Source organism: Ctenopharyngodon idella, chromosome 3, assembly GCF_019924925.1.
Source record: "Ctenopharyngodon idella isolate HZGC_01 chromosome 3, HZGC01, whole genome shotgun sequence".
In the NCBI taxonomy this organism is placed as follows: domain Eukaryota; kingdom Metazoa; phylum Chordata; class Actinopteri; order Cypriniformes; family Xenocyprididae; genus Ctenopharyngodon; species Ctenopharyngodon idella.
The window spans coordinates 28,562,248-28,574,632 of NC_067222.1; the positions used below are offsets into that span (position 1 = coordinate 28,562,248).

Below are 12,385 nucleotides of genomic sequence, written 5' to 3' on the forward strand. Positions count from 1 at the left end.
ATTGAGAATATCAAATGTATATTTTAGGCAAATATAAAGCACATTCAGCATTCCTTATGTACGTAGAATTTGTAGTTTCCAGAGTCCCCTGCCTGCTTCTGAAGTTTCCCGTCTTTCCTCCTTACTCAATGGAAACCTGCCTCACAACTTCCCTTATTCCCCTGAAATTGATAGATGTGACTGAGACTAATTGTAAAAGAAAAATGATGGCTAATCCTTTTCTTCTCTACTGAGGCTATGAATTTGAACACTTCTATTGACAAGGGATGTAAATCCATTAAGTATAACCAATAGGATATTAGAGTAATTTCTTAATGAAGCCGTTGTGGTTTTTCTTTCTCTCATTCTTTTACGTTCCCTTTTTTCTCTCACTCACTGTATCACCCCCATGCCTGTGGTCTTATCTGCAATGTCATCGGGAGTCTAATCTGCTTTTGTTTTCTGTAAGGCTGTTGCATTTTTTTTTTTTTTTTTTTAAACCTGTTGGAAGATAACAGTAATTTTCTTTACCCCTCTGGCTTCAAAGCAAAGTGTTTCAGACTTCCTGCAAAGTGGGAATGAATGAATAAATGATAACAACGCAGTTTTAGTAGACTTGTGTAGCAATCATCTCCCTCCCTCCAATGCTCTTATGCTTTTCTAACCCTTCCTTCCTCTTTGGTCGCCTGGTACCCTTCCACTCCCTTAAATCACTGATTTCATGCACTGGAAGAGGAAACCAGGCTAAACGGCCTTCAGCGCGGTCACAACCTCTGCTTATGAACACTCAGCCAGATCACTGCGTCATCTCATCGTCTTGCTCATATCTGCCATGATGCTGTGAGTTCTTGGACACTTTCTCCATCCCCTCCTGTGTCCAGCGTATTCACTGGCCACTAAACACACATCAAAACTGCCCTGCCAACAGCTGCTGTCATTTACACAACCGGACCTCTGCCGCTGGCCAAAGACAGGGGTGATATTACATATCACTGTAAAAAAGGATACTTTGGGCCTTTGCGGCTTGTGGTTGCAAGCTGAAGTAGCTTAGAGCATGCTGTAACATTGTCTAAAAGGAGTTTAGTCCAGTTTCTTTGACAAAAACAGTCAAACCTGCACACAGCTATTGCGGTGAAACTCTGCTGCAAGTTACCCTCAGGCCCAGACTTTTTCTGCATGGATTTTGGAGAATTCTAAAACGTAAAGCACAAGAATAATCAAATTAGCCCAAGTGTTTAATAAACAAATATGCAAGGGGGGTGGGAAGTTTCTAGAATCATATGAATGACACGCGTCCCACTTCTGAGAAAATCTGCAGATTTCATGTGGGCCTGGTTGTCGTCCCCTCCCATCCTCAGTCTTTTTCTCTCTCTCCTGCACTCCACTGTCCAGGCCTTCAGAGTATCTAAATTATCTATAACATCACACAGGAAAACACAGGCAAAAGAAAGAGCAGTGAGCACTGCGAGGAACCCTGGGATACTGGTGACGTTCTGCACCAGCCTTTAAGATTCAGCTCCCACACAGATAGAGTGTAGAGGGAAGCTCTCGGCAGCCCGACAGCCAGGCAACGTCATCACCCGCTCCGTCACATTGTGGGGGGAATTAATCGCCCCCTCATATGGCTTTTACGAATGCTGTTATATGCTGTCAGTGAGCGACGAAGAGGATTCCTGTGACGGTTCCATATGGACGTATTAATATTTGCATAATTATGGTCCTGTGCCTGATAGAAGCCCATGTAAGCCTGCCTTTGAAGACTGTGGGGAGGGGTGGGGTTTGGAGGGGAAGGAACACTGATAAGGGGTTGAAGAGGAGGGAAGCAGCTTCATATGTACATTTCACGTTCTTTCCTCTTGCATATTACATATGCATGTGCAGATTAAGCGTATAGAGTAGAAAATATGGAAGTTAAGAACAGAATTACATAAGTGACAGAGTCTAAGTGACTGATAATCATTCTATACATTGTTGCACACACACACACACACACATATATATATATATATATATATATATATATGCACATCTGAAAATGCGAGGTCACGATGCTCAGCACATATGCATGCATTATTTTGAAATAGATAAACGAGGATCACTAAAGCAACTGAGAGGTTTTTGCACGACGATACCGGACAGACGTGCAGACCTTTACAACACATAAGCGCGCGCACACAAATAGACAGATATGTTATGGATAACCTAAACACAACAATCCGTAGAGAGTCTGTACCGTTTAAAGCAATGCAGATCTCGAACGGAACGACTGTCTACATCATATGCACACTCTCTTCTCCGAGCTCACATTCATCCAAATATTAATTTTTTCTCATGCGACGCGTTACAACAGCAACATCATAACATCCGCCCCGCACACCCAAAGACAGATAAAGGCTGAAATACCGCACCTGGGACAGACGGATGCCAAAGAGTAGACCGAGAGGGACAGAGGAGGTGTCTCTCCGCTCCCCTCTTCTTCCTCTCTTTCTGTGTTTTCGCCTGTCTTCACAGCCTCGTTTTTTTCTCTATTTCACTCTCTGCCCTCCCTCCCTTCTCCCTCCTTCGCCTTGTGCACGGAATACTAAACGAGCCTCGTCTCCGCTCACGGGCTCCAGTGCGCGTGCAGTGCTAAACACATACTGATGTATGGCGAGAGAGAGAGAGAGAGAGAGAGAGAGAGAGAGAGAGATGAGGGATGTCACTAATATACTTGTGTATATATATAAAAAAAAATACTTTTCATAGTGTATGTTTAAAAAAGGTTTTCAAACTTTCCAGTGATCATTAAAGTGATCATTACAGTAATCAGTAATCATTACAAGCTAGTAGTACCGGATTTAATTTCGTGTCGCGAATCTTATTATTACATTCACGAAGGCCGCATTTACATTACATGAAAGTGATCGGATATGACCCACGAACGTGTAAGCATTAAAAAAGCACACGAATTCCGATATTCTCATATCGGTTTCAGGCCTCATTCATATGTAATATGAATCGGATACGTGCATGCGCCTGCCATGTAACCGGACAGATCGGTTATTCCTATCTGTTATATAGTTATACGTCGTTGAAAAAGCGATGTGGCGAATGACGTCAACTCAGGTGTACGCCAACCGTGATCACATGACTTTTTTAATGGCGCAATGTAGGAAGAAGGCGCAGCCCAATGTTTTGCTGACCTTTAAGATGGGGCGGAAAGCAAAAGTTTTGTATTATCATTTCATCAAATCACGCCATTTTTACTTCCTTTTGGGCCTAAGCTTTCCAGGTCAATACATCTAAATTTGGGTGTTTCGTCAAGTGTATAGTGTAAATGAGATATCAGATGTGGGTCACTTTTAAAAAAAAGACGTAGGCCTATACGGATATAGTCACCAAATCGGAACTGGGCATCAAGACCTGAAGTGTAAATGAGGCCTAAATGATTCATTCACTAATTAGTTCAGTCTGCTGGTTACATCGCTGCACCAGTAGATGGTGATAAATGAGTCTTTTGTGTCACTGGGTGAATCATTCACTCAACCGATTCACTAAACACAGTCATTCACAATCTAAACAAAGCCCGTGTTACGTTTACAAATCTGTGCTGGGGGTACACATTGCACAATTTTAGCCCCCATTTTCACTCACTGACAGTTTTGTGGAAATTACTGACACATGCCTGAAATCGGAGGCAAATCAGTGCTCGTTCATGTGAATGACAATCGGGTAGTGTGTATTATCAAAGACAGTGCTGATGCCCATGATGCCAGGTACACACTGCACAATTTTCAAAGTCGTCGGATCGCTGTTCTTCTCACACTATACACGACTGTCTGGGATACCATTTAGCTGCTGTTGTGTGTACATTACACCAGTATTTCCCAACAGTGTTCCTGGAGGCACAGCAACATTGCACATTTTGGATGTATCCCTTAGGGCAAGCTCACACTACAAGACTGTAAGACTACCTGAAATGCAGTGGTGTTCACACTGCACAACAAGGTTTCTTGTCATCTGTCATCGTCTTGTCACAGCAGCGTACATTTGGTCAAGAGGCAGTCCTGACCAACAGCAAAAAAAAAAAAAAAAAAAAGGCTTTCTCACATAAATTCACACAAGAAATTCATGCAATTGATTATGAGATCTTTCCATTTATATCATCTACACTGTGATTGGGTGGATTAGTTCCACCTTGTCGTTGCACTGCACACACTACAAGATCACGTGGAGATAATATCAAGCAGGTTTGAAAATATCTCAACGTCTGTGACTGCTCGAGACTGCTCAGATCACGCCGCTGACCTGCTGATACTTAAAGAGCATCGGCAACCACAACGAGCACCGATTTGGCCACGATCTGGGGTTTTTGTCACAGACCTTGGAAATCTGTCCGCGACAGCAATGTGCAGCCAAAAGTAGTAGTATGAGCTTGCCTTGATCTGACCCATCTATTTCTGGTCTTGGAGTCTCTACTAGTGTTGGTGTGCCTATATAATTTCCATTCAAAACACAAAAAAATGCGAATATGTGAAAATGGTGACGTCATGCACATGAGTATTAGGTGTTAAGTCTAAAAGTGCGTAGTGTTTCTTTACAAAGTAGTGTTGCCAAGTCCACAGTTTTCCCGCGGAATTGGGCTACTTTAACACTGTTGCCGTGGGTTGTTTTTCATGTCCGCGGGATGAAGTGACCCCAAATAACATGATATTTAGCCCCTGGAATGCGAATTTTACCAGGGGAACTCTGCCAAAAACGCAGATCCCCCGCGCACAGACAACTTGGATCACAAGCTTCTTGCGGGCTACCACTTTTAACAGGAATAAATCCAGTCTTGGAGAACTCCTGTCTCACATGTGATTTTACGTTATTTCCTATATGAGTTCTCGCGTGTGTTTGGTTGTGAAACTAATTTTGCAGACCAGACAGAGTTGTTGGCGATTCTTCGTATTGAAATGTGTAATGTGTGACCCCCCTGTCGCCAATCCGTCATGTAATGTGCACACAACAGCAAATAAATGGTTGTTAAGTGTGAGAAGGACAGCGATACGATGGCTTTGAAAATCGCACAGTGTGTACCGGCATTGATTTCACTGGTCGCCATTTTGGATTTGGCCTGACTAACAGAACAGGTAAGCAGTTTGTGTACTTTCCTTTGTGATAAATTAGCACTACAAATACTGTCATTATACTGTATATAATATGTATTATATATATATATATATATATTTAAAAACTAGTGCAAAATAATAACTGTGCAAAACCTAGACAGATGGTCCCCCTAAAAATGTAATAAATTAGTAGATGTTTAACATTCTTTTTTTTTTTTAAAAAGTTTCTCTGAAATAGTCGCCCCCATGAAAGAAAGTCATTGTATAATTGACGCACTGATATGAGATTATCCTGTCAGTCTAATTTATATAATACTCCTGTATTATATAAATTAGACTGACAGGATAATCTCTTATATTTGGACTCATTAACTACAACAGTTCAGTTCCTATGTAATTATTTCAGATGGGATAACAACGTGGGATTTATTAATATATCCAACTTATAGCCAAGGGGGCTTTTGTGATCAGATCAAAATTAGTTTAGGTTCAGAATCTGAACATATGCAAATCACCCTGTCTAAACTGTCCAATATTACAGTCCTCCAGGGGCGAAACTATAGACACTACGAATAATCATTACTAAAGGTGCTACTAATAAAGAAATATGAGCATCTGTCAACACAATGAATACAAATGCCCATACTGTGCTCTACTAATCAGAGATTATTCAAGTCATCGGGAAAGCCAATCAGTTTGTGCTTGAATGTTTACTGGTCATTTATTCCGTCATCAATGAGATGGTGGCAGGATCTCACACATACAGCTGCACTGAAAATTCATACAGTGTGAAACACAGAATGCCTGTGCGTTGAAATCCTTCCTTTTGACAACATATAGAACAGCAAATAGTCAATTTAGAAGTGCAGAAATCTTTTTAAATAATAGTAGCAGCTTTATTTAAAGCAGCTATTATAGTGACTGTTCAGCTGTCATTATGAATCCAGGCAATAAAGCTATTTCAGAAACACGAATGCCCCCTGATGATTTATGCTCTATCGTATACAGTATTGATGAGGATTCTGTTGAAATAAAGGGCACGTAGAGAAGTAGCCTGAAGCATTGAGCACAATGATTGGGGTATAAATGAGTGTAAACAGCTGCCTCTGCTAACTGTCAGAGCAGTGCACACTGAGAAACAGAGGGAGACAACAGGAGAGGACAGGGCAGGGAGAGAGAAAGAGAGAGAGCACGGCAGCAAGGCTATCGAGAGAAAGGAGGGAGGGGGGGGGGGGGGCAGACTTAAAGACATACTAAAAGAGAGAGAGACAGGTTAGAGAGAGAAGATCTGAGACAAAAAAGGGCTCAGAGAGAGGAAACTGAAAGCTTGGCCTCAGGCGGCAGGCACTGTCCTCACTGAGCTCATGTCACTAAGGGAACATGTACTGACACTGCTCCTGTTTCCTACAAGAAAATTGTATTTACACACACTCATGCACACAGAAACGTACATGTTCTTGGACACCCATTTCTGGCTGAGGAAATGCTACAATTCTGCTGTGGAGAGGTTTTCAGGTGCACAAAATAATGAGCCCATGAAGACCTGCACAGTGTGATTTACACTAGTAGGACGTGTTCCTGGATATTCTAATTCAGAAACTTGTACAAAAAAATACTGGAGCCAAAAGGTTGTCATGACATTCTGTTCTGTTAACGTTTTTTCAACGTGTATATTCTTCCTTCAGCGCTGCTCAACTCAACTCAATGTAGTATGATTTACCAATGAATGACTTTTGTGATTCTGACTCTTTTGAGCCAGCTCTTTTTAATGAATCAAAGACTCTTGGATGCATGAGTTCATTTATGAAGCGGTCTAACCGAATCATGCTGCAGCCGAAAAGCGCATATTTCCCTACTATACAGTAAGCAAAAAACAGTAGGTGACAGAAGAAGTATGTCTAAATTCAAAGTACTACCTGGAAGACCTACTTCTTTCGGCAAGATTCTGAAGTGTGCATACGGTGAACACTTTACTGTCCCATGAGGCCACAGGAGAGGATCTGTGGTGGTGACTGGTAGGTCACGTGATAAGGGCAACATAGTGAATGTAAAACGGATTACACACATTCATACTATATAGAACATACTTTTTTAGCAGTCGTGAAGTAAATACTTGTTCAAATAAGTACCTACTCAAGAGAGTATGCGATTTCGGACGCAGCCTCAGTCTGCAAGTACTAAATGAATTAGTTGACTCGTTGTCTGACTTTTAATTCAGCTCTTTTTAATGAGTTAAATTGAGTTATTCACATATGTATAGATTTCGTATATGAACCAGTGTGATGTCTCATTTATTAACTGAATGGGTCTTCAAGTACTAAATGAATTGGTAATATGATTCTGACTCTTAAGTCCTTTTGAATGAGTTATGAGTTATTCATGTATCCAATTCATATATGAACCTGTCTAACAGCTCATTCATTGACTGAATCTGTCTTCATGTATTACATTTTTTTTTCAACTGCTTACACACAAAAACCTTATTTGTCACACAATTTCTGAAAGCCGACACTCAAACAGCAGAACCACACACCAAACCTGCATTTACCAATTACTAACCATACACTAATTCTCGGCCTTCGACTCCTTTTTCAAACACAACCATTGTTTCTGTCCAACTACACATGGTTGATGTATTTCTTTTCTTTTGTACTGTGTAATGCTTACAGTAAAAAAATAAATAGTTTGGTTTCAATCTTGCTTTCATGTTTACTGTGAATTTTTCAACATCTCTCTGCCAATTACTTTCAATCTTGTACAGAAATGGAGCTCATAAAAGAAGAGCTTTAGGTTTTGAATAACTTTGTGTATATGATATATCCAAAAATAGAATATTATGGCAAAGGTGTTTGCAACGTAAGACAAATGTGTTTGTGATATTTTGAATGCAGTGCTTCATTTTGCAAGAGATGTTAGGCATTTTGCGTTTTGTGTGTGCAATTCTTGGATTTGTGTGTAAAGTTTTGAAAAAAAAAAAAGAGACAAAGTTTTGAAAATGTGTGTAAGCAGTTGAAAAAAGCTGTAAATTAACTGCTAATATGATTCTGACTCTTCTCAGTCAGTTCTTTTTAATTATTTGGCCAAAAAGATCAGTCCTAAACAGTTATGTATATTTAATACTCATGTGAATCGGTATAATGACTCTTTCACTGACTGAAGCAGCCTCCTTCACAATATTGCAATATCGACTTTGTTATTGAACTCAATTGAATCAACATTCGAACTGAATTGAGCTGAATAACACTATTTTCTTCTTTAAAGCTGCTTATAGCTGACTTTAGCTCCTTTCATACACAGTTATAGAACTAAATCAACATCGAACTGAAGCTAAATAATGACACTGTTGTCTTCTGTAGAGCTGCTTTACAGCAGAATTGGAATTTGTCTTATATCTAATGAAGTTTACATTATTGATCGTTATTGTCCTACTTTGAAACAGTCTGTATATAAAGCACTATAAATAAAGGTGATTTGACTTACTAAACGTATCTGTATTGGAATTGATAAGGAGCTAGAATGGTTCTCACAATCCCCATCACTATTTCTGGATCAGCATCCTTTGGTGCTAATGCAACAATATTACTGTCAACCAGCATGGCTATAGCCATAACACTACCTCTAAAATCAGAGAGCAATAAATGGGTGATGTTGATCCAAGAACATGCCCTTCTTGTGCGAATCGCGTTAAGCGTGAAGAGCCATCTAATGTGACCTTATTTTTTATCTATTTTGACTCCTGACTCCGTCTGTAAAATCTCGCACCAGACTTGAGAGGTACAGCAAGGTGGCGCGCCGTGCTGATAACGTCTCAAGCCTCAGTGACCAAGTTCACCCCTCTCATCCGCAACAGTTTGTCTGCCCTTCTTCACTGGATTGCTCCTTTTTGAGTTCTCCATTTTATTTTGTTACCATGACAACCATCTCTAAGTGAGTCGCCCACATCTCTCATTCCCTTTCCTCTTTCATTTTTTACTTTCCTTGCAGTGACTTTCATCTTTCTGTCTTCTTGACTCATCCCCCTACTCTTTCTTGCACCATCATTGTGACTCTCACTTTTCCACTCTTTAGGCGTAGGCTACCCCCATTTTTCCCCCCCTCTTTCTCACCACCACAATGTGTGGTACAGATTTATGTTCAGTCTTCTTCACTACAGTCTGCTATAAAATATTTATGATTCATTGCAAACATCTCCACCATATACTGTAGAGTTTCAGAAGGGTGCAGAGTTTTTTTTTCTCTTCTCCTAGTTTGTCAGAAACTGCAACCAAACAGACTTTAATAAAGGCTTATTGTGAAGATGACAAAGATCAATAAGCAAAATCTTTAAAATAATGTTTTATACCAAATTAAACATTAAATACATCACCTAAATTGACATCAAACCATGAACCATGTCCTATCACAACAAATATACTGCAACAGGGGAAAAAAAGACTAGCTTTATGGGAGTACATATTTTATGTGTTTTACTAATCGATTAGCTATCCAACCAAAAGCAAATAAGATCAAAAGTAAATGTCCTCCAAGATGTATTTAAGATATATATATATATATATATATATATAGTTTAACTGTTCAGGACAAACAAGGGACTCATGAACAACCATCACAAAACAAAACAGTCATAGATCATCCAGGTAACCACACAGTATTAAGAACCAATGGTTCCCAAACTTCTGAACAGGGTCATTTTTATAAATTCAGCTATTTTTTGTCTTGTGGACATCTTGTAAACATCTTTTATATAAAACATCTTACTCAGGACAGTACTAAATAAAAAATAACATGCATTTTGTATGATCTCTCTTATTTTGTTAAAATTATTCACAGATTCTGCAAGTGGTTCACATACTTTTTCTTGCAACTGTGCATATTGTGTGTGTGTAGAGAGAGAGAGAGAGAGGGAGAGAAAGATATATATATTTTTTCAGAGATTTGGGTCCATATTGACATAATAGCATCACCCAGCTGCTGCAGATTTGTCAGCTGCACTTCCTTGGTGCGAATCTCCTGTTCCAGCACATCCCAAAGGTGCCCTATTGGATTGAGATCTGGTGACTGTGGAGGTCATTTGAGTACAGTAAACTCACTGTCATGTTCAAGAAACCAGTTCGAAATGATTTGAGTTTTGCGGCATGACATGTTATCCTGCTGAAAGTAGCCATGAGATGATGGAAACACTGTGGTCATAAAGAGATAGACATGGTCAGCAACAATACTCAGGTAGGCTGTGGCATTTAACCGATGCTCAGTTGGTACTAAGGGAACCAAAGTGTGCCATGAAAATCTCCCTCACCATTGCACCACTAGCAGCATGAACCATGAACAAGGCAGGATGAATCCATGCTTTCATGTTGTTGTCCTCCAGGAACAGGGTTGAGAAACACTGTAGACCTTGTCTCATTCTGAGGCTTACATAAGTAAACTTCACTCTTCCCAAATCATTTCATGGTTTTTGTAAGGACTATATTTTTAAGCAAACTGATCATGTATGACATTCAGGCATTAATATGTAAGAAATGAAACTGCAGACCATAAATGTGGAAAAATCTTTAATTTTTTGATCTGGTCTTTTAATCTAGCAACTCAAAAGAAAGTTAGCAGGATTGTTTACATTGCATGCACATTAGGAATGAAATATGATTAAACTTCACTCATCCCAAATGGCTTAAAGTCAAGGCACATTTATTTATATAGCACTTTATACAAGGCAGATTGTTTCAAAGCTGCTTTAAATTAATAAACAGAACAATAACAGTTGAAAATTCTTCATCAACTATGAAACAAATTAAATTTTAGCTGTAAAGCAGCTTTACATAAGGAAGCAGTGTCCATAATTTAGCTCAAGTCAGTTCAATATTGAATATTGTGTCAGTGTAGGTAAAATGATAATATTATTATCAGTTGTCTTCAAACCCCAGCTTCACCATCCAGCAATTTGGAAGTGAAAAAGACACTTTTGAATGAACAAACATGAGTAACACACATGAATGAAGTAATCGTGAAACTATTAGCCCTACGGGGCTAAGAGAGCGTTCGACCAAACGTTTTGCTGCCTGGCATTAGTATCATCATCACCATAAGGAAGTCTGGGAAGGCTGTGAGCCACATTCAAATGGGCATTCATGAATGAGACACATGAATGGAGTAACCGCAATTCTTAAATGCTAATTGCCATATGGGGCAAAGAGAGTGTTAAAACTAAAAACTTTGCTGCAGAATTTAGCATATAGCCCAGGGATAGTAGATTAGGCTTCTATCCAAAACATTTGCGTGGCCAAGTGTAAACTGAATGTGCATACCTAATCGGATAGCAATCCGAATGATTAAAGAGCATGAAATGATATACAAGTATAAATGCATCCTACGTTGCAAAGTCATGCCTGCTTATGGGGATCTATGTGAAAATGTGATGACAAAATGTGTTTCTAAGACTTACTTGGCATGATCATGTCCCTTTGCTTTTAAGCTAAAGAGAAAAGTGATGAATATTCAATCCTCTGGCATACTTCGCGTGTGGCTGTTTGCATGGGAGTGATAGAGTGGCTGAAAAAAAAAAAAAAAAAAAAAACAGCGAGTGCACTTCACCCGAAGCAGTCATCTCCTCAGCGTCTCTCTTCAAAGCAAATACTGTTGTTCACACATTTCTCACACCCCAGGGTTACACTGTGGCAAAGGCAGAGTGGTGGCATAGGGAGGCATCTGCGTTCACATGGGCTGATGTTTTTCACCACTGAAACAAGGGGCTCTATATATCACACTTCTCTGGCTAAACTGCTCTGCTGTTCAGATGTCCATTTTAAAGCTTGATGCATTGCTGACTGTATGGAGTTGGCCAGCAGGCCACTAAAGCACTCTGCACAGAGAAGAGAATTAGAATTGGGAGTTCTCTGTACGGGTATGAAAGTACATGGGGGATAGATTTAAAGGTGACACAGGTTACCAGACACTCAAACACTGCCAAATACGAAGAGATGCAGGAAGGTAGACAAATGAAGAGAGAGGCTGTGTTGCATTTCCAATATCTAGCGGCTATCGAAATTGACTATTTGGCATGGAGACTCAGTTTTTCCCAATGTCTCATTTTTGTGTTCAAATACGGCTAGACAAAGTGCATTGACTTTGGGGGGGATTTTATGGAAGTCAATGGGACACATCAACTGTTTGATTGTAAAATCAGTTTTGAGTAAATTATGACAGAATTTCCATTTTGGGGTGAACTATCCCGTTAACACCATGTCCGTCTGTGTATGGTGCTTATAAGGGATGAAATTAAAGACTCTTCTGAGAGGGTTTATGTACAATCTGTCAAA

General features: G+C 39.7%; 1 protein-coding gene across 2 annotated transcripts in view; it reads right to left on the reverse strand.

Annotated features, from left to right (window-relative positions):
- Positions 1 to 2,581, reverse strand: part of syt3 (synaptotagmin III) — a 46,230-nt gene extending 43,649 nt beyond the window's left edge. Inside the window, exons 1-2 of one of the 2 annotated variants that reach the window (XM_051887653.1) lie at positions 2,388 to 2,581; positions 1,093 to 1,172 (exon numbers count right to left, since the gene is read on the reverse strand). The gene's annotated coding sequence lies outside the window, so the exon portion shown is untranslated. The remainder of the gene's footprint in view (positions 1 to 1,092; positions 1,173 to 2,387) is intronic. The other variant, XM_051887652.1, reaches the window with a different exon arrangement.
- Between the last annotated feature and the right edge of the window lie 9,804 nt (positions 2,582 to 12,385).